The 18753-nt window shown below is 43.4% G+C and overlaps 1 protein-coding gene across 5 annotated transcripts in view; it reads right to left on the reverse strand.

Moving 5' to 3' along the window:
- The window catches only part of LOC111072290, a 188365-nt gene that overhangs the window by 46125 nt on the left and 123487 nt on the right, over window positions 1-18753 (reverse strand). The gene's annotated exons all lie outside the window — the stretch shown is intronic.

Genomic DNA, 18753 nt, shown 5'->3' on the forward strand with positions numbered 1-18753 from the left:
GAGGCGCTAATGAAGCCGCAAAATGCTCTACACAAACGAATGGAAATCCGCCTCGTCTGCAAGCTCAACTGATGCATTTGGCGGCAAGTTTCCTTTTTGCGGTGGTGCCCGAACCGGACTCTACTCTAATTCACCATGAGGCAAACTCGGCACTTAACGCCAAGTCTCAACCGGGTGATCGGAATGAATATCCCCAGCGATATCCAGTCCCAGCTTAAGGCACCTTCGCTCCGTGCCATAAAAAGAATTTATATTTTATTTTTTCATTTTCGCTTGCCTCCGTCGCCAGTGCTATCCCCACGCCACTGGCTTTTTATTGTGGTCGCGCGAAATTAACAAAAAGCCGGAGGAGCGGAGCCCAAGGATGAAAGCGCAAACAAAGCGCCAGGATAGTACAGCTAAGTGCGGGCGCTAAACGGGCGCGGAGTAAAAATAAAAATAAAATAAAATTATGATTGCAATGGCTGCAGCTACAGCTCCGCCTCCAGCTCCAGGCACTGCTCCTCCTCCCATCTCTTTGCTAGTAGCTTGGCGTTCAGCATATTGTGCAGGGGCCATGAATGCGAATTCGCCTGCCTGGCCTGCGCGACGCTATGGCGATACCAAATTTTCTCGGGCTTCTTGTGGTAATAAACGGCATTATGCTGCTTAGCAATCATGCCACTTGATTGTCCTGGCGATCCAACACGGAGCTGAGTCCCAGTCACCAGTCCCATCCCGTCCCGTCCCCCGTCACGATTCCCGACTACACTGCACTTCACTGCTATATAAAAGTTTCGCCTTGGAAATGCAAATTGCGAGGAAATGAATGACTTTTGGCTGGCAATTTCTGCCAGGAAAATTAAAAAAAAACATTCATCAACAACTGGAGCAAAAACTGAACTGAAGAAGGCACCCACATGATACGAGTTTCGTATGTACATACATATTTCTAGTTTTAATGCTTTTCGCCGAAATCGAACAAATTTCTCTGCACATTTAGTTGCTAAAATTTGAGCCTACGTATATGTGCAATATGTACCTATAGTACCTATAGTACCTAAATAGATACATATGTATATAGTTGCGCACTCACAGAATGCTCAAATTTAACGGGAAGGCTCGATGCATAGCAAAAGAATGAAAGGATCTGAGTGAGTAATTAACTTTTGTAACTTTTTTTTCTAATTTAAAAGTTATTGGAGATTAAGTGGTGAGCCATTAGTTCACGGGTGCACGCAAAACTATAGATAGACAAACACTACAGATAGGTTAGGCTGACCCAGAAGGCACTCTAGTAACCGTCAAGAGTATGTTTACATCGGTTAAAAGTCTTCCAGGATCGAGGTGTTTTCCGCGAAGGAAAATAGCTTCTTAGGAGTCCTGGTGGAGTCATCTCCAAACGATGACAACATAGGCGCGTTGTGTTGTATTATCTTTGCCCGTGAAGGAGCTGGGAAGATGTAGGTGAGATGCGCAAAGGTATCAATGGAAACCAGTTTCTCATATTTCCCGCAGCTGCTGCTCTTGGAGATTGATCGTCTGACTACGTGTGCTGCAACCGCGAAATTTTGAAATACACTTGTAGCAGTGTGATATCACATGAGTGTGGAAGTCAAATTTGGTTGCCCTAGCTCTTATAGTCTCTGAGATCTAGGCGCTTAACAAGACGGACAGACAGACAGACGGACAGACAGACATGGCTTTATCGACTCGGCTATTGATGCTGATCAAGAATATATATACTTTATGGGGTCGGAAACGTTTCCTTCTCTGCGTTGCACACATCCACTTTTACAACAAATACAATATACCCCTTCACTCTTTTTTAGTACGGGTTTAAAAACTGGAACAGCTATCGGCTTTCGAACTTAACATGCAAATGGTGCCCCAGCTGCAGCTGTAATGTTATTTTCAATTTTCCACGTTCTCTTTCAGCTACGCTACGTAGATTTCGACGTACCTCATACGAAACTCGATGAAAACTAAGTGGCAAGGGTGGCAGTCGTTGGCTTTTTAACGCCATTGCGATTGATTAGTGGACTGGCTGCCAAGGTGTCCGTCCAGAAACTAATCGGTACACAATTTTTAGAAATTCCTGTGCGTAAAACTGATTCTCCCATTCTTTTCCATTTTCATTACTTGCTCGTATATTCCACCTTCCTCGGATATCTTAATATACGAGCATCACCTGTCCGCTTTAAAAACAGTTTCTTCCTCGCTGTCAGATAAAGACCATATGATAGTTCTTGGTGATTTCAATTTGCCAGGTATTGTTTGGTTTTCGGAAGACGAGTCGAATACACTAGTTCCCATGTCACGCCTTGACACGACTTTATCGACGGCTAGTTAGACCTATACCTGTCTCAAGTCAACCATAATAACCTATACCTGAAGACTCCCACCATCCTACATTCGAAGTGTTGGTCGATATCTTGCCTACTGTATTGGATCGAATGGGTAGGCTATCTGAACGTGTCGGCCGTTTTCGTAAAGCCGAGTTTACGAAGCTTAATAGCCCCATTATGGATTTTGATTGTTTTGCTCTGTACTTGTGCACTGACGTTATGAAAGGCACTCTCTCGCTATGTATTAGCTCGGTGAAATTTCTCCGTTTTTAACGCTCAATGCTATAAAAATTACCTATCTCGATGCAGGATACGATTTTCACATGACCCTAAACACTTTTACAGCTTCGTAAATAGTAAGCGTAGAACGTCCGCACATCCATCCTCGGTGTCTTTTCTCAATATGTCAGCAAACAATGATCAGGCAATTGCCGATCTTTTTGCCAAATTTTTCCAAACAACCTATTCTCATGAAAGCTACTCTGGTCAGCCGTATCCATACAGTTTACCAAGGTCGAATGGCATTTTCAGCCCCTTGTTAAATGAAATCTCACTGCTTCATGATCTTCGACTAGTTAAGCCGGTGTTTTCACCAGGTCCTGACGGAGTTCCAAGCTGTGTACTCAGGTACTGTGCCGACGCTCTATGTGGATTACTATTCACCCTATCCATTAACTCGTCATGCTTCCCCCCCATCTGGAAGGAATCTTTTATTATTCGGCTCCATAAGAAAGGATGCAAATAATTATAGAGGTATATCTAAGTTATCCGCTATTCCTAAAATGTTTGAAAAAATTGTAACTCCGCATTTGCAACATCTCTGCAAATCACTTATATCTCCGTCTTAGCACGGATTTATTAGGCGACGGTCAACAACCAAAAATTTATTAGAGTTTACCTCTTTTATCATTAAAGGCTTCCAAGGTAACTCGCAGACGGATGTCATTTACACTGATTTCAGTAAAGCATTTGATTCTGTAAACCATTCCCTTCTAGCACAAAAACTTGACCTTTTAGGGTTTCCGCCTAATCTTTTGAGATGGATTTCTAGCTACCTTCGTTCTAGGTCTCAAAGAGTCCTCTTCCAAAACTCCTTCTCTTCACCAGTTAAGGTTACTTATGGAGTACCACAGGGCAGCCATCTAGGCCCCCTACTATTCACACTCTTTATTAATGATCTGCCTTCAGTATTAACAAACTTCGAGTACTCATGAATGCGGATGATGTTAAACTCTGCGTCCAGTATAAGGACATTACATTTCACTCTCGCTTGCAAATCGATCTCAGTAACTTTCAGTCATGGTGGTTTGCAAATATGTTACACATAAATGCCTCGAAATGCAAAGTAATGACATTTCATCGCTCCAGCCCCTTTTGGCTCCTTATAGCCCCTGCGGTGGTTCTCTTGAGAGAATTACCTTGGTTGATGATCTTGGTGTTAAATTAGACCCAAAGTTAAAGTTTTCTGAACACATTTCTACCATGGTAAATAAAGCCATGGGTGTGCTTGGGTTTATAAGGTCAAAGATGGTCAAAGGAATTTGACGACCCCTATATAACGAAGACTCTCTACATCTCGCTTGTTCGTCCGATTTTAGAGTACGGCTCTTGTGTATGGTGCCCCCAGTACGAAGTACACCAGGACCGTATAGAATCAGTCCAGAAAAACATTTTAATTTTTGCTCTGCGTGGCCTTAACTGGGATGCAGGTGTGAGACTGCCATCTTATCCTCGTAGATTGCTTTTAATAAACCTTCCAACCTCAGTTAGTCGTAGAAAAATGCTTGTGGTGATTTTTATGCACAACCTGATCAAGGGTGACGTAGATAGCCCTGACTTGTTGAGCCGCATAAACTTTACTATTCCTATTAGATCTACTAGAAACTTCATTCCTTTGTTCCTTCCGCTTTGTAGATCGAATTATTCCTTGCACGAACCATTTAGGGTACTTTGCTCGGACTTCAATTCCCTCTACCACATAATATCAACTACTAATTCCCTTCCTCTTCTTAAATCACTAATACTAACATACTTTTCCCGTATTAAGTACTATTTCTTAGCTATCTTTGCATGTTTAGCTCTTTGAGTTGTATTCAGCTCTATAATTTATAACACCTATCTTTCCTGCATGCTCGCGATCGGTTCGGTAACACGCGTCGTGCGTCATGCGGCAGCGCCCCTCGGTCGGTTGGGCGGGAGGATTGGCTGCGTTTCTTCCTGGGTTCCGCGCGTAACAGGCTTCGGCTTGGTGCGGCATGGCCCACTTGATGGTGCAGTCGGGATAGGATAGGAAGGGGGATCTCCATTTAGCATATGCACTAGCATGTCAGTGTTAGGCAGAGTCCCAGCGAGTTCAGCTGCTGGCATTGAATGGCAATCATTAGTGCGAATTTTTCCGTTCTTGGCCACGCCATGGACCCTGGTGCGAGCGGGCAGGAGGCAGGAGCCAGGGCTCAGGGCCAGCGACACCTTTCAGTTAACATTCCACCTTTGTTTGAACGCATACACACACACACACCTCTGGAACACACTCGTAGAAGTATGTGCTGCATTCATACGAGTAGCAACAGAAACCGAATTTGAATTTGTCATGCTTTCCGCTTAAGGTCTGTGGGCTTCGGGTCGATTGGTGGGTGGGTGGTTTGATTTACACTTTAATGCTGGGTTGCAGTGGTTGTAATGCGCTCTTAGACCCACAAAAACTCAAAGTCAATTTTTTAGAGTCTGGTCTGGACTGGGGCTGGGCTGGGATAAGCCGAACTGGGCTCATTCAGGAGTGCATTACTCGTCTGGGCCCACACATGCTCGTATGTACATAAATGCCTCGTTTAGTGGCAGAGGTTGGTCAAATAAGTTGCACACAAACACCCACAGATGTATGTACATATAATAGGAAAGTATTTTGCTTGAACTTTGCTGGAGAGGAGCCTTTGTGCATGGCTAAGATGTCTATTAGCCCAATTGTAATTGCTGAAGTAGTCCACAGATTCAAGTCCACACAACTGACTGCCCAATCGAATGTTCTGCAGTGGGTTTGTGTGCGTAGACAGTAGGCAAAACGGAACATTGTATTGGTCCCAAACACTGTAATGCACGTTTACGTGAGCGACAGCGCAGCAGCAGCGCCTTTTCCTAAGCACAATAGATAGGGCCGTGTCGACCCCTGGTATATACGACTGAGCACGGGTATAAAAGTTGAGTCGCAGCAACAGAAGCAACTCACAACGTTCCTTCTCGTTTTTCTTGATTTTGTACATACATGTGCACATAGTACAGTGGGACAACACTATTGGCAGATCATTTTTGTTGGGCTTCCCAGCTCGATATAAATCCATAGATTATAGCCAGTGTTCAGCAGTGAAGTTAATCCCCATTATTGCTGGCACTGTGCATATATGTGCATATAAATTATCTTTAATCTATGTTAGTCCTAGCTGCGGTCCGGTGCGTAGGCTCCGGCGGCAGCGATCGGCTTCGGTGGCCCGCTCTGGTAGCGGGGAGGTGGCTTGAATTGGTGTTGGTCCGAGCTGCGGCTCCGGCGGCAGCGATCGGATTCCGTGTCCCGCTCTTGTAGCGGGGCGGTGGTTGCCGTTTGGCAACTGGGTCTTCTTATGGAGATTACGTTGAGAGGGTGACTGCCTCTATTTCGCTGGCCCTTAAGGCTCAACGATATAATCAAGTTAATAAATGTTTTACGACATGTGTCGGAGTAGAAGTGAACGAACCGTCGTTTATTTGTCAAATTTAAACTAAACTTAACTCCCAGATCCCCCGCTCGCGAACCACATGCAAGAATGGAATTCGCTAACCACCGCACATCCGCCAGATCAGGCGACGGCCGTTGGCCAATGGAGTGAGGGACGGCCCACAACAGCGTCAGTGCTGTGTCAGCTTCTGAACTGAGCGCTGCAAGATGTTTGTGTGGGTGGCGCAAGATGATGAAGTTAAGGGGTGCGATAACGTAATATGTGACTACTCCCCCTTGGGTGATCCCTGTCCTGGGATGCCAATCTCCTTGATGACATTCTGGAGCCTGAGTGTGGAGGTTCTCCGACTCCAGTAATGGTGTAAAAGCATCAAGCCACAAAGCGCGAAACTGACGGCACTCCTGCCGCGAACCAGATCTTGGGTGATCCGCGGATGTCACATCATTCTTTAGCTCTTCTATAACTTGAATGTTGTGTTCGTTCATCCGTCGCAAGAGTGGTAGGCTGAGGACTTCGTCGTGCCCTATTATGGTGAGTAGGGGGAAGCCGCGGTGCCTGGTACCTTGCTCACGGTTCCGTTGAGATTCACGTATGTGGTGTCGTTTATTGTGGCTTTGCTCTCAAATGTAACGAGATTAGCCCCTCTTGTTGTTACTAGAGGTCCGTTGTCCACGCTGACCCTCGCCGGCCGCCCGTTGATGATGATTATGCCATCGTCCACCAGTGTGACGGGCTCCAGGTGGCTCGGTTGTGTGCGGCATGAGGCTGCGCCTCCGGCGTGTATCTCGCGGGCGCAAGTGCTGTGTGCGGCCTGCTTGAGAATGTCGCAAAGTTGGTGGCGACGCATTCGGTTACCGCCAGGATCCCCTCTTCGCATTCTGCTACAACATTGTCTTGTAGTTGTAGCACGGTGTTGTTGCGCGCCACGGGAAAAATTAGGATTTTCTTACATCTACTTTTAATCCTAGGATACCAACTAAGACATGGATAACAATATTGGATTGAAAAATTTTAATTCTAGATACATCCATAAGACTAACTATGGGGGACCTCCGTGAGCTGTTCGTTAAAGATAGACTTTAGGTCGTTATGATTGAATATGATAGGGTTTATTATGTTTGACTTGGCAAGTGTGATGGTCAGCATCAAGTTCTGGATTTTGAGATAAGCATCTATTTCTTGCTAGTAATGTTTCATATAGGTGAGCGGTGTCTACCAGATCACCTTGTTTTTCTTTCAATATTTTGTTAACCGTGTCGGTGAGCAAATTGATTTGTCTCTGTGCCTCTGTGTTGATCACTGCCTGTCTATTGTTTGACTCTATAAGTTGAGCTTCTGTTAATTTGATTCTTTCGAGGTCTGATGCATCAGGGGTACCCGCAACAACTTTGATGCTGTTCCCAAGAAGTCTAGGCCCCATTTATGGTGTACATTAGGGCGGACAATATGTTCTTCGCGTGTTCTATATCTACTTCTAACAGCTTCGCATATGTGATTGGGGAAACAACTCGGACATTTTTGCAGTATCATCTATGATGTTCCCTAACTCGGTCAGATTTGTCGAGTGCCTCACCCAGCCTTTGTTCCCACACCAACACATCTCCGTCCCGTACCGGAATGTAGTTCGCCTGGGAAAAGTCGGTAATCCGCGCATTTGTTGTGGTAAGGAGTACGAGAGTATCGCGGCCAACCTGTGGGAGTGATAATCAGATTTGTAGTAATTGTTGTTTGATTATCTCAAATTGTCCTTATGGACCACCCTCCCTCTAATGAGGACAGATGTTCCCAGATCTGCCTGCACCCGTTCTTCCGTGTACAACGGGGTTAGCTTGTTTCCTAACCTCCTGTTATTCTTTGGGTATACTTTTTCACCTACTTCGAAGACTCTGTTTTGTCTACGGGGTTAATCCTGCCGAGGTTGTCCTTTTGTGCCTTGTCGATTTTGGCTTTAATTGTCAACTTAAGATCTTTGTTGTTGGTATGAACTGCTTCAACCGGCCTCTCGTATGACCGAATGCAACGTTTTGTGTATTCTACCGTGGCACGCATGATTAGTTCGATTGTATCGTCGATTTTTTTGTCGATCTTTATGCATCTTGCAATCTCTGCCAAGGACTGTGAAACCTCTCTACCTGCCCGTTGGAGCTACTATGAAGAGGAGGTGCGTTAACTACATCAACTCCGTATTGGCTTTTTAACAGAGACGTAATTGTCTCGGAACTAAAGGCGGCTTCGTTGTCGCAATATGGTCTTGGTATTCGGGTAGAAGTTCATCAATTGCAAGATGGGGGCACGTACTTCCACTATTGCCCTGGAGGCTAGGGGTTGCACAATGGCAAATTTTGAGAATTTGTCAATGCAGGTAAGAAGATTTTTTATCTGTAGAGAAAAGTCGATGTGCAGCATTTCTCCTGCATACGACGGAATTGGGGTCACTCCTAGCTCTTGTTTTTTAGGGTGTCTATTATACTTTGCTTTGGTGCATACTTTACAGTTTATGACTACTTCATTGGCGAGCTTCGTCATCTTTGGGAAATAGTAGTCCCGGAGGATCTGCTTAACGTTTTCCTGCGCAGCCCTATGGGCACGATTGTGTTTGTTGTGGTTATTTCCACTTGTTCGCTTGCATCTGTGATGTCGTTCACGAATTTTTGCAATGCCAAAATTTGGTTGCCGGAAACCTCAGCACTAGGTCGTGTTGGAGGAGGCTAAAGTTGGAAGGTCGCAGTGAATTGATTCACGACATTCGGGTTGACCATCTCTTTTACTGATTCGATCAGGAGTCTCTGTTATTAAAATGGATTATGTGGCGGGTTTTCCCGCCGAAGATAATGAAGTTCCGCCGTAGCGGCTGGCTTGCTTCTTCCAGAATTATCTGGTTTCTGAAACAATTTAGAGGCTTATCGGTGGTCTCCACTGTGTAGGTCAGTGAAAGCTCGCTGTGCATAGTGGCCGCGTCTGACTGTGGCTCGTCCTGTAAGTTATTAATGTTTTGTCGGACAAGCGTCGCGACGATTTTCCTCCCTGGTTTATAGAAAATTTTAGCGTTGTGTTCCTCTATAAAGGCTTTCCACCGTTTAATTTTCGCGTTTGTGTTTTTTTCAGACACGGCGAAGGTCAGGGGCTGGTGATCAGTGAAGATTCGTATCTCCTTAGTACCGTATAAGTAATTTTGTAGTTTCCTATGGCCCAAACGATGGCTAGTAGTTCCCTCTCATTTGTGGCGTAGTTCAGCTCGCAATCTTTAAGTGTGCGCGACACCATTGTTATTGGTCTGCCATTTTGGGAAAGCACCGCTCCGATGCCGCTTGCTGAGGCATCGGTGGTTAGGTCGAAAGGCAGTTTAAAGTCTGGGTACGTTAGTACGACATCCTCTGAAGCCAGTATGTTTCGCAGGCGGCCGAAAGCGTCGCGTTGCGTTTCATCGAACTGAACCGAAACTTTCTTTGACATGTGCTTGCTGACCGTGCCATTTTCTCCTTTGAGTATGGCAGTTAGGGGTCTTGCTATTGCCGCGAAGTCTTTGACAAAGCTCCTATAGTAGCTTGCTAACCCGAGGAATGACCTGAGGCTGAACAGCGTTTTTGGTTCAGCGTATTCCTTTATCGCCCTCACCTTCTCTGGGTCTGTCTTGGCTCCGCCCTGGTCACTATGAAGCCTAAGAATTCAACACTTCTCTGAAGAACTTTGTCTTTTCCGGGGCCACCCTCATGTTAGCTCGCACAGGCATTTCAGTACCGTGTCGATGTGTCTGACATGGTCTTTTTGTTCGGGAAAAATTATTACGTCGTCTACGTAGACATAACATGTTTTCCCAATCTGTTCGCGTAGAACGTCGTCGATTGCCCTTGGAAAATGCTTCCCGCATTTTTAAGTCCGAAGGGCAAGCGACAGAAGTATTTCCTCGTTTATTGAAAACGAAGTTTTTTCCCGGTCTTTTCCGCCATATATTTGGTGGTACCCTGATTTCAGATCTAGGGTGGTAAAAAACCTTGCCTCCCAAATTTGCTAAAATCATGGGTATGCTAGGCATAGGTATCGGTCGCGATAGTTGCTCGTTCAGTTTCCTGAAGTCGATTACCAGCCGTTTCTTCTGTTGCCGTTGGAGTCGGTCTTTTTCTTGTCACGACCCAAATCGGACTGTTATACGGTGACCTAGATGGCCTGATTATTCCGTCTTTCAGTAGTTCTTTGACTTCTTTGTTCACGAAGTCTGCTGCTCCCATGGGTAGGGATCAATTAGAGTAGACTGGTTCATTACTCTCGGTTCGAATGGTGGCGATAACTGAGGTGTTAAGGGAAGCGCCTCGCTAGAGGTCGAAAAAACTCTAATTCTCTTCAGTATCATTTTCTTAAATTCGGCTTTTACCGCATTTGGGACCGTTAGGTCGTCGACTTGGGTGAAATTTACACTGTCGCATTCGTGGAACTGAAGCTGTTCCGTTACGTTTCCGTATTTGATTGTTTTGTCGCGCAGGTTAATGCCGCTCCCGCTCGCGTTAGTGAATCGGAACCTATAATGGCATCAAACGTATTTAGCGTGTTCAACGAAAAAATGGGGCTTTTAGCCCGAAAATGCACATTATGCACTATTCTTACTTCACTGGAGCCATGTATTGAGCTCACTGTGAAGGGGAGTCAGCAGCAGTACGTTCTTTAGCTCCTTTATGGGCTTCACGTAATTTTTTGCCGCTCCGGTGTCGATTAGAATTTTTAGTGTTTTGCCCGCCAATTGTCGCTCGACGAACGGCAATGGGAGCGCTGTCTAAAAAATTAAGCAAGTCGTTGCCGGTCGGGTCGTTTTCTTCGTCGATCTCGGCGACTGCGGCCTCGGCTGTATTCGAGTACTCTTGTTCTTCCTGGTTATAGGCCTGCTGCACTATGTTATTTACCCGTTGGCGTCTCTGCCCCGATTGACGCTGGGACGAATTCGGCCTTTTGTAATTGTTATTACTTTGAGGCTTTCCCCAGCTTGTGTCCTGCCTAAATTTGGATAATGAAGGGTCTACCTCCATAGGCTGCACTTTATTCTGGTCAATAATTTCGGTATCCCCGCGCTTTGGCCAGAGGTTGTCCTCTTGCGGCTTGCCTTGGCCTTGCTTAGGAATGAAGTGTGGATTTTTATCCTCACCTTTCCATTGCTTGCCTTGAAATTTATTGTTGCGTTTGTTGCCCTCGTAAACAATAGATTTGTCCTCTATCGCTTTTGCGTAGGATGCCGCGAATGCACTTCTTTCAATGCTATTTTCGGCTTCCCGCGCTATCGCTAGCGCGGACGGGAGGTTTGGCTGTGCTGGCAGCACCAGTGATTTGAGCGGCCGTTTGAGCCCGCAATAAATGCGTGGAGGGTCGTCCCTAACCTCCTTATTCAGGATGGTTGCCGTGTCCGCATTACGGGACATGACTATTTTGTTCGTGACGAGCGTGAGTTTCCTCTCGACTTCGTCATAGTATGCCATAAGGTCGGCGTCACCTTGTCGAACCATTTCCAGATTCTGACGTAGTACGCGTAGGGACGTTTTGTCCGCGTATGTGCAATCTAGCCTGGCCAGAATGCATCAAAATTTAACACGGTATTGTGGGACGTGAGTAGCGCTCGCGCGGTACCGCAAATTTTGTTTTTCAAAATGGCCACAGCCTCGTAGTGTGACTGGCTACCTACATAAATTTTAAAGACTTCGTATCATCTACGGCAGATTGCCTCCACGACACATATTCCTCATGGTTTCCGCTAAAGGTCGGCACCGATTTCACAATGTCTAACTTAACTTCGCACTTTATGTTAGGGTCGATGGTCACTCTTTTAAAGGTTTCTACTTGAGGGGTTTCTATAGTTAGGGCATTCACTTGATTCCTCATTCTTTGGATTTCACTGCTGAAATCTGTGTTAAACGCCGTTCTTGTTCGGCGAGGCGTTGGCGATCGCGCCGTCTACCAATGCTTTTATCATTCCTGCATCCATTTCTGACCGATTTTGTTTCGGCTGTGGGGGGCGATACCCAGGTCTAACTTTCGTCACTATCGGACTGTACTTTTTGTTCCCTATAACTCCAATTCATGGGCAATTACTGAGAAAAAATCAAACCACACAGCAAGATATCAAATGAACAAACTCGGGCGATCATTTATTTAACCACACAGATGCACTCATTCGGTTTCAAAACAAAAACTTATTGTATTGCGTGACGTTCACACTTGCACTGTCAGATATTTAAATTTATTATGTTTTTTCAAGCAGCGTTTTCACGCAGCAGCTTGAGTGGTTTTAATTAATCTTTTTAATTTTTTATTTTTCTTTCTCTCTTTTACTTTTTTCAAAATCATTATCTTTTGCGAACAGTCACTTACATGGTTTTATCTTTTGGGGACGTGGATTCTCTTAGGATATTTCCAATCCCGTTGGGCGCCAATTACTTTAATCTATGTTAGTCCTAGCTGCGGTCCGGTGCGTAGGCTCCGGCGGCAGCGATCGGCTTCCGGTGGCCCGCTCTGGTAGCGGGGGAGGTGGCTTGAATTGGTGTTGGTCCGAGCTGCGGCTCCGGCGGCAGCGATCGGATTCCCGTGTCCCGCTCTTGTAGCGGGCGGTGGTGCCGTTTGGCAACTGGGTCTTCTTATGGAGATTACGTTGAGAGGGTGACTGCCCTCATTCGCTGGCCCTTAAGGCTCAACGATATAATCAAGTTAATAAATGTTTTACGACATGTGTCGGAGTAGAAGTGAACGAACCGTTCGTTTATTTGTCAAATCTTAAACTAAACTACTCCCAGATCCCCGCTCGCGAACCATTCATGCAAGAATGGAATTCGCTGACCACCGCACATCCGCCAGAATCAGGCGACGGCCGTTGGCCAATGGAGTGAGGGACGGCCCACAACAGCGTCAGTGCTGTGTCAGCTTTCTGAACTGAGCGCTGCAAGATGTTATGTGTGGGGTGGCGCAAGATGATGAAGTTAAGGGGGTGCGATAACTTGTAATATGTGTTAACTTATATTCTTAAGAACGGCAGAAGCCTTTATTTTTATACAGCCCCTATCTCGCGTCTTTCGCTTTCGATATCGCTTTCTCGATCTGTCGCGTTCTTATCGAACGCTCGCTTGCATTAGGGCACGGCCAATAATGGTGTGGGTCTGCTTCTCCTACTATGGTGTGAGTCCAATACATTGGATAAAAACCATCATGGATCAGAACGTGCTCGTGAATATCATGGAGACAGTAATGCTACCCTTTGCAGAATAAGAAATGCCGCTCGTATGGGGCTTTCAACAGGACAATAACCCCAAATACACCAGCAAGAAATCAACGGATTGGTTCAGGAGACTCTGTGTGAACTTTTTGGAGTGGCCTGCTCAGTCGCCTGACCTGAAAGAGTCCTGGTCAAAAATTCCCCTAAAACGATGATAGGACTTAGTTGATTCAATACCAAGACGTAGTATTAATAGTTCAAAATTGTTAACTAGTGAATTCGGTCGCCCACCAACCATTACCGCGACTTAGCTTGCCAGAAGGCTGCCTGTCCCGTGGCTATAACGTAACTGCTGTTGCACCCTACTTACACGCATGTTTGAGTGTGAGTGCGGTGGTGCGAAGTTGCCCTGTCGTACCTCGCCCCTCGCCATTCTACCCCCTCGAAAGCTTGGTTGGAGGACTGCTCCAAAGGGCTATTATAACTTTGTCGTGCCGGAAGCCGAGCCAAAGTAATATACTATAGCACATGGAGTGTCCAGAAAACAAAGTTTAACCAAAGCGGTTAGGGGCCGTGGGGTGCGGACCATATCAAAGAGTTTTATTTTAGTTGCTTTCCATAGATTTAATTAAGTGCAGCTATGCCATAAATATTAAGTGTAAGTAGAATTCAGGAAAAAATATGTACATATGTGAAATTTCATTTTATATTTCATGAGACTGCAAGGCTACAGAACTTCAGTCATATAGTACTCTTTTATGCACAAAATTGTTATTGTTAACGATAGCATACAACATATGCTATAAGTACGTATGTACGAGAATGTACACTGATAGAAAAAAGGCATAGTAAAAATAACTACAATCATATTTGAATTTAAAATGCGATTTTTAAATACAAACATAGTAAAATTTAATAGAATTCACTTTGATTCAAATATAAATGTATTAAAAATGCTTTTTTAATACGGTCATATTTAATCCAAATACAAAGCACTTCAAAATAACTATAATATAATAAAATTTCAAAATATTTGTTTTAAAATCAAAAGGAAAAACTTTTTATTTTAGATATTCCATATAAAATGAAATCAAATATTTTTTGTATTTATTTTAACTATGTTTATATTATTTTTTTATGTCCCTTTGAATTCCCAACTGGTTCCAGCTGCTGCTGCCTTGAATACACAGTAAAATTATCTTAGCGCAGGGGCATAATCACAACCAATGCCGTTCTACTCATGTTGCGATTATTTCTAGTTGAAAACTTTAACCAATTCACACCATGAGGACTTGAAATGTAATTTGTAGTTCGCAAAATAATAACCAATTAGTTTAAAAATGAACAAATAAATAAATATGAATAAATATAAATATGAAACATATTAGATTTAAATATTAAACATACATATTAAATTTAAATATGAAGCATATTAACATTAAATATGAAGCATATTAACATTAAATATGAAACATATTAAATTTAAATATTAAACATATTAAATTTAAATATGAAAAATATTAAATTTGAATATGAAATATATTCAAATTAAATATTTCTATATTAATATCAAAATTTAAGTGAAAAATATTCAATTTTAATACAACCACTCTTGGATGAAAATCAATGGCATAAATATTAAAATCTAAGTGAAAATATTAAAATTTCAGGGCTTCTTTCTATCGGTGTACAGATGATCTTTAGTATGTGCGATTTGGTGGGAGGCCACAGAGAGCAGCAGAGTCTGTAAAGCTACAAAAGCCCATAACAGAAATAGTGACTAGAAGCGGCCGTCCAACGAAGAGAGGAGAGAACAAAAGTTCCACGATCGTTGCCATTAAATTCGGTGCCAAATTCTCTCTGGCAACACCGCCAAAGTACGATCGCAAGCATTCAATATTATACATAAGGGCATATCCGCGGGTCGAGAACGTACGTTCGCACGCTTTTAATGCACAAAAAAGATAGAAAACAAAAACTTTCCAAGTTTTTATACCCGTACTCAAAAAAGAGTTGAGGGGTATATTAGGTTTGTGGTAAAAGTGGATGTGTGCAACGCAGAGAAGGAAACGTTTCCGACCCCATAAAGTATATACATACATATGTTCTTGATCAGCATCAATAGCCGAGTCGATATAGCCATGTCCGTCTGTCCGTCCGTCTCAGAGACTATAAAAGCTAGAGCAACCAAATTTTGTTTCCAGACTCATGTGATATCACACTGCTACAAGTGTATTTCAAAATTTCGCCCCGCCCCCTTCCGACCACACAAAGAACGAAAATCTGTGCCAGGCACAATTTTAATGATACGATAAAACTAAAAACGCAGTATCGTAGAGAATGACCATATCTACCATATTGCCGAATCTGAATCAGATCGGATCATAATTATAGCCAAAATGAAGAAATTCATTTTCAGTTTCTTCCCCCGCCCACTCCAGCAAGAGAAACGCTGCTCATTCTCTTTCTCGCTCGCACACTCTGCCGCGTTCAATGTGCGAGCAACCCCTAGCGGAGGAGATGTAGAATATAAATGGTACATCTATAATCTACATGTTAGATGTAAAAAAAACATTATAGATGTATGTAGATGTGGATAGCAGATATATCAAAAAAATTTAAAATGTACATTTTTTTTTTTAAATTCTAACATTCTAAAATCTTATGCTAAAAAATGTATATACTGACTGAGTACGGGTATAAGTAGAGTCGCATCCCCAGAAGCGACTCACACGTTCCTTCTTGTTTTTTGTGTTTTTTATTGTCAGGAGAAGGTTCTTATGAAAAAATAAATTCAGAAAATTGCGCGGAAAGCTAAAAATTTTAAGAACAATTAACCGCCATATTAAATTATTTCTAATGGTCCCTGTGGAATATTATATATTATGAACAAAGGAGGTGACATGGCCGTGTTCGGAGTTTCTGCCGAAAATTCAAACGATGAGATCACTCATTTTCAAATGGGACGCTATGTCAGTAGTAATAAGGCGGTGTTGCGTATTTTTTTCATTTCCAATACATGAGAGACACACCACTGTTGTTCCCTTGGCCGTACATCTGGAAAATGGTCAAAGGGTGTACTTTACAACGATAAACGTATTACAAAGAATTCAGAGGCCGCCATCGACAGCATTGACCAGCTTCATTGAAATGTGCCAGAATGATGACTTTCCAAGAACACTGATAATTTGCAAATAAATTCAATGCCTGGACGTTGATATGCAATGACTGCACCATCAAGTGGCCCATGCTACACCAAGCCGAAGCCTGTTACGCGCGGAACCCAGGCAGAAACGCAGCCCTCCTCCCGCCCAACCGACCGAGGGGCGCAGCCGCATGACGCGCGACGCGTGTTACCGAACCGATCGCGAGCATGCAGGAAAGATAGGTGTTAGACTAAAATTTGAGGAAAATTAGAGCTAAACACAACTCAAAGAACTAAACATGCAAAGATAGCTAAGAAATATAACTAATTACGGGAAAGGTATGTTAGTATTAGTGATTTAAGAAAAGGAAGGGAATTAGTAGTTGATATTATGTGGTAGAGGGAATTGAAGTCCGAGCAAAGTACCCTAAATGGTTCGTGCAAGGAATAATTCGATCTACAAAGCGGAAGGAACAAAGGAATGAAGTTTCTAGTAGATCTAATAGGAATAGTAAAGTTTATGCGGCTCAACAAGTCAGGGCTATCTACGTCACCCTTGATCAGGTTGTGCATAAAAATCACCACAAGCATTTTTCTACGACTAACTGAGGTTGGAAGGTTTATTAAAAGCAATCTACGAGGATAAGATGGCAGTCTCACACCTGCATCCCAGTTAAGGCCATGCAGAGCAAAAATTAAAATGTTTTTCTGGACTGATTCTATACGGTCCTGGTGTACTTCGTACTGGGGGCACCATACACAAGAGCCGTACTCTAAAATCGGACGAACAAGCGAGATGTAGAGAGTCTTCGTTATATAGGGGTCGTCAAATTCCTTTGACCATCTTTGACCTTATAAACCCAAGCACACCCATGGCTTTATTTACCATGGTAGAAATGTGTTCAGAAAACTTTAACTTTGGGTCTAATTTAACACCAAGATCATCAACCAAGGTAATTCTCTCAAGAGAACCACCGCAGAGGCTATAAGGAGCCAAAAGCGGCTGGAGCGATGAAATGTCATTACTTTGCATTTCGAGGCATTTAGGTGTAACATATTTGCAAACCACCATGACTGAAAGTTACTGAGATCGATTTGCAAGCGAGAGTGAAATGTAATGTCCTTATACTGGACGCAGAGTTTAACATCATCCGCATTCATGAGTACTCGAGAGTTTGTTAATACTGAAGGCAGATCATTAATAAAGAGTGTGAATAGTAGGGGGCCTAGATGGCTGCAGTGTGGTACTCCAGAAGTAACCTTAACTGGTGAAGAGAAGGAGTTTTGGAAGAGGACTCTTTGAGACCTAGAACGAAGGTAGCTAGAAATCCATCTCAAAAGATTAGGCGGAAACCCTAAAAGGTCAAGTTTTTGTGCTAGAAGGGAATGGTTTACAGAATCAAATGCTTTACTGAAATCAGTGTAAATGACATCCGTCTGCGAGTTACCTTGGAAGCCTTTAATGATAAAAGAGGTAAACTCTAATAAATTTGTGGTTGTTGATCGCCGCCTTATAAATCCGTGCTAAGACGGAGATATAAGTGATTTGCACAGATGTTGCAAATGAGGAGTTACATTTTTTTCAAACATTTTAGGAATAGCTTAATAGCTTCTTATGGAGCCGAATAATAAAAGATTCCTTCCAGATGGGGGGGAAGCATGACGAGTTAATGGATAGGGTGAATAGTAATCCACATAGAGCGTCGGCACAGTACCTGAGTACACAGCTGGGAACTCCGTCAGGACCTGGTGAAAACACCGGCTTAACTAGTCGAAGATCATGAAGCAGTGAGATTTCATTTAACAAGGGGCTGAAAATGCCATTCGACCTTGGTAAACTTTATGGATACGGCTGACCAGAGTAGCTTTCATGAGAATAGGTTGTTTGGAAAAATTTGGCAAAAAGATCGGCAATTGCCTGATCATTGTTTGCTGACATATTGAGAAAAGACACCGAGGATGGATGTGCGGACGTTCTACGCTTACTATTTACGAAGCTGTAAAAGTGTTTAGGGTCCTGTGAAAATCGTATCCTGCATCGAGATAGGTAGTTTTTATAGCATTGAGCGTTAAGAACGGAATTTAGAAGAAATTAGACCTAGCTATTACATAGTGAGAAAGAGAAGAGGGAGAACCAACTTCTCGAAATTTTTTATAATGTCTTGATTTAAAATTTTTTAGACTGGATAACTCTTTGGTAAACCAAGGAGGCTTTCCAGATCTAACCGGACAAGAAAGTGGGACACAAGAATCAAAAAATGTGTCAAGTACATTGTAAAAAATGTTTGTGCCTTTCATAACGTCAGTGCACAAGTACAGAGCGGACCAATCAAAATCCCTAATAAGGTTATTAAGCTTCGTAAACTCGGCTTTACGAAAGCAGCGGACACG

The sequence above is a fragment of the Drosophila obscura genome, unplaced genomic scaffold, assembly GCF_018151105.1.
Source record: "Drosophila obscura isolate BZ-5 IFL unplaced genomic scaffold, ASM1815110v1 contig_75, whole genome shotgun sequence".
In the NCBI taxonomy this organism is placed as follows: domain Eukaryota; kingdom Metazoa; phylum Arthropoda; class Insecta; order Diptera; family Drosophilidae; genus Drosophila; species Drosophila obscura.